The sequence below is a fragment of the Homarus americanus genome, unplaced genomic scaffold (assembly GCF_018991925.1).
Source record: "Homarus americanus isolate GMGI-L3 unplaced genomic scaffold, GMGI_Hamer_2.0 scaffold30535, whole genome shotgun sequence".
Classification (NCBI taxonomy): Eukaryota; Metazoa; Arthropoda; class Malacostraca; order Decapoda; family Nephropidae; genus Homarus; species Homarus americanus.
The window spans coordinates 13034478-13039319 of NW_024732440.1; the positions used below are offsets into that span (position 1 = coordinate 13034478).

The 4842-nt window shown below is 42.8% G+C and overlaps 1 non-coding gene across 1 annotated transcript; it reads right to left on the reverse strand.

The window, feature by feature from the left end:
• Nucleotides 1-1053: 1053 nt before the first annotated feature.
• Trnar-ucg lies at nt 1054-1126 on the reverse strand. Its single transcript has one exon. It is a non-coding gene; the product is annotated as a tRNA-Arg (tRNA).
• Between the last annotated feature and the right edge of the window lie 3716 nt (nt 1127-4842).

Sequence of the window (4842 nt, forward strand, 5' to 3'; positions counted from 1 at the left end):
TCTGCAATAGGCCGGTTGGCCTGTGCATGGCAGCTCCTGTCGAGAGTTACTACCACTCTCTATCATCCATGAATCTATCTAGCCTCCTTTTGAAACTTTCCAGCGTTCCAGCACTTACTACAAAGTTGCTAAGCTTGTTCCACTCGTCTACCACCCTATTTGTGAACCAGTTCCTTCCTATCTCCCTCCTAAACCTAAACTTATCCAACTTAAATCCGTTGCTCCGAGTCCTATCCTGCTCGGATATTATAAGAACTTTATCTATATCCCCTTTATTGATTCCTTTCACCCACTTAAATACTTCTATCATATCCCCCCGCACTCTTCGTCTTTCTAGGGAATGCAAGTTAAGTTTCTTTAACCTATCCTGATATGGAAGGTTTCTAAGTCCCGGAATCATTTTCGTCATTCTTCGCTGCACCGACTCTAGTGAATTGATATCCATTCAATAATAAGGGCACCAGAACTGAACCGTATAATCGAGGTGCGGCCTGACTAGTGCAAGATATAGTTGCAATAAGACCTCTGCACTCTTATTACTTACACTTCTAGATATAAAACCCAATACTCTGTTTGCCTTATTTCGAACATTAACTCACTGTTTTCTAGGCCGTAGGTCCGGGCTTACAAGTACCCCTAGGTCTCTTTCACAAGTCGACTTCTCTAGGTTGATGTTGTTAAGGCTGTATACATTGTCAGTATTTGTTCTTCCAATATTAAGTACGCTGCACTTGCTGGTGTTGAATTTCATTTGCCATTTTTCAGACCACCCCTGCAGTTTATTTAGATCCTCCTGTAATGCATTTGCATCCTGCCCTGAATTAATCTGCCGCCCTATTTTGGTGTCATCCGCAAACTTGCTTATGTCACTGCTGATCCCAGTATCTAGATCGTTTATGTAGATTATGAACAAGAGTGGGCCCAGTACTGACCCCTGGGGAACCCCACTGGTTACACGGCCCCACTCAGATTGAACACCATCTACGCTGACCCTCAGCGTTCTATCGGTGAGCCATGATTTTATCCAATTTAAAACTTTCCCCAAACTTGACACGACCGTGACAGGACTCGAACCTGCAATCTTCGGATCCGAAGTCCGACGCCTTATCCATTAGGCCACACGGTCATACAGTATCTATTTTATACACAAGTCTTAAAATTAATCAAAATAATAAACAAGAAAACAAAATGGATCACCTGAAGAATCTCTACCCCAGCTTATTTCACCTTAGGATTAACCATCTTAACGCTAAACTAACCTAAACTTATCTCCCCAAATGGTATTAGGTTAGGTTATGGTAGGTTAGGTTAGGTTAGGTTAGCGTTAGTGTGGTTAATATTTTTTTCTTATAAGACAATGTGATTGATAATCAGCTGGTCACTTACAAATGTCGTAAGTTAGTAAGTCTTGAAACGTCACTGGACCGTAATATTAGACGCGTCACTGAAACACCTGGTAGCCTGTCCAAGCCTCGCATTCCGCGTCGTTGAAACTACCACTACCTTTGTGCTCAGGCGCCGACCATCACCCGATTAACAGATAAAGCAAATGTTCCCCATAGCATCAAACCCGCCGTCAGACCTTCGTGGTACATGCCTCCGGGTGTCTCACAGTGAGGAAGGCGTATAAAAAAGTCCTCAGCTGGACTTCACGGTGATGGACCCGATATACTTTCAACATTTACATTCGCCCCACGAAATGAACTGAGGGTGACTTTTCAGGTGATGGGTGGCTGCCTGGTTAGTGAGCAAGACCTGGCTGAACCCACGTCTCTGAGGGCAAGATGTGTGTTGATTGGCTACTTGTCCATCATGAATTTTCCTAATGTATAACCCATCCACATCGGTCTAGCCAACCTCAACCTCCCCTCACACTAGTCACAAGATAACCAAACTCAATTCCAATCATAAACCTCACCCAATAGTGATATGGAATACATCACAGAGGGCAAATGACCAATCAACACACGCCCTACCCTCTTACGCGTGGACTTCGTCATTTTTTTATAGCGGTTGTTAAGAGGTAGAGACAGAAGTCATGGGAAAAAAAACACTTTCCCGGGAGCACGTGCGCGCGCACGTATACGTGTGTGTGTGTGTGTGTGTGTGTGTGTGTGTGTGTGTGTCGCTCTACCCTTTCACTTTCAAGAAGGACCTAAAAGTGGACGAGCAATACGTAATGGCGTCTTTTTTGTTGTCGCCAGCAAGTCGTGATGAATGACCCGCCTCGTAACAGTACCTGCCCGCCTGGGGTACACCGAGGCGTTCCACTCACTCACTCCTGTCTGACGGAGGCAACTGAAGAGTAGGCGAATTGTGTTGGGTTAATTAAAACAAATAATTCGTCCCAATCCTTTCTACCCACTTGGATTAGTTTCATTTATTATTATTATTATTATTATTATTATTATTATTATTATTATTATTATTATTATTATTATTATTATTATACTCGCGTTACACAACAAAAGAAAACTAATACCCTCACGTAATACAATGGTAACATCACACAACAACATGCAACACTCATAACATATACTACTACCAGATGGCTCAGCCGTAACAAAAACAACTGTTAATATATAGTTGTCACTGTAATGTATGTATGTGACCGTAACACGTGACAGGGGAGAGGCATGTGAGGTTCAAGTAGTAATAATGCCTTTTAATATTCTTACGTGAGACAACCTCGTAAAGTGTGGACTGTAAGAGGATGTTAGTACACGTGGGAGATGACTCGACCTTGGATCACCTGGGACTCGTGTGGATCACCTGAAACCCGTCTGGATCCCCCGAGACACATCTGGATCACCTGACTGGCGTCCCTCGTGGATCACCTTGAACCTTGGAAATAAACAAACAAGATTTAGTCCGCCTAAACTAAGTTGTCGTCAAGGTTCTTGGAGTTATAAAACTGTATAATTGGTTTAGTTTTGAGAAATGTTGCAACGCACTCATTTACCCCTATCCCTCCCTCACCCTCATCCTCCCTCCGTCTCCCTCCCTCACCCTCATCCTCTCTCCGTCTCCCTCCTTCATCCTCCCTCCGTCTCCCTCCCTCACCCTCATCCTCTCTCCGTCTCCCTCCTTCATTCTCCCTCCGTCTCCCTCCCCAACTCTCGGCCACACCCTTTTACTCAAGGCGATATAACCCATTTTAACTACTACTGCAGTAGCCAAGGTTGAAGGTTTCCGTGTGTGGACTTAATCATTACTTCAGCTACTTAACCTAACGCCTCTTATCTATTTATATATCGACCTGTCGTCTTTGTTACTGTGAGATGGTTAACGGTCGGTTAGTTGGCTAGTGTACTGGGAAGGTCCGGGTTCTTGAGGTGTACCTGAACATGTGCCAGTGTTGGTATAACCAGGTGTACTACGTACATACATACATACATACATACATACATACATACATACATAAGAATGAAGGAAACTGCAGCAGGCCTATTTGGTCCATACTAGACAGTCCCATTTACACCCAGCCCCTTTCCATCCAACCTATATTTGAAGCTATCCAGCGTGTTAGAGTTAATGAAGATGTTTGGTAACTTGTTCCATTCATCCACTACTCTATTTCCAAATCTAAATTTGTCTAATTTAAAACCATTGCTACGAGTTCGTTCCTGGTTGGATAATTTAAGTACCTTTGTTATATCACATTTGTTTAACCCTGACTTCCATTTATACACCTCGATCATATCACCTCTCTCGAGGGAGTGGAGATTAAGATGCTTTAACCTGTCTCTGTACTCAAGGTTCCTAATGCCCGGGATTATTCTTGTCATCCTCCTCTGTATGCTTTCTAGGGATTCTATATCCATTCTGTAGTAAGGCGACCAAAACTGAACCGCGTAATCCAAGTGAGGTCTCACAAGCGTAAGATACAGTTTTAGGATAGCCTCCCTAGTCTTGTAACTAACACTCCTTTACATGAACCCAAGTAATTTGTTCGCCTTGTTTTGAGAAATACACATTGTTGTCTTGGTTTATGATTCTTACTTATCATTACCCCTAAATATTTCTCACAGTCGGATTTCTCTACATCAACGTAGTTCATCTGATATCTGGTTTCTCTGTTTACATCTCCTAGGCTAAGTACATTACATTTGTCCACATTAAATTTATTTTGTCATTTTTCAGACCAAGCGAAAATTTGCTTAGATCTTCCTGTAGTTTGCGGAGTCGTTAGATTTAATTACACTCCCTATTTTAGTGTCGTCAGCAAATTTACTTATGTTGCTGTCTACGACTATATCTATGTCGTTTATGTATATGATAAACAGCAGTGGTCAAAGTATTGAGCCTTGGGGTACTCCACGAGTGACGTTACCCCAATCGGATTTAGTGCCATTAATGCTGATTGTTTCCTGTCCTGTATTTACGCTCTAATCTAGTTTAGAATCTCCTCCAATTTCATGTGCCTCCATTTTACGTATTATTCTTTCATGGTTTCTAAAGTCAGTATCGGTGTGGCGTCGGTTCTTCCATCAGCATTGGTTTAACTTTGTTCTATTGTTTTAGGGCAAGTCTGCTCCAGATAACTTTCTCCTAGATGGTACTTCATATTTGATTCATTCCATCTACTTATCATTTTTCCATCATTATTTTCAGTTAATTTAGAACATCTTCTCGGTTTTCCACCCCTCTCCCTCTTCCCCCTCACTCCTACCTCCCTCCCTCCCCTCAGGACCAGGAATGTTCATCTCCTCCCACTTCCCGCCTCCCACTCACCTGTAGCTTAATGATGCGCAGATGAGTTGATCCCCCCACCTGGGAAGCCTGTCTTGTCCTTCAGGTGTTAGATAATATAAAAAACCCACCCCATTCCCTCCTCCCTCA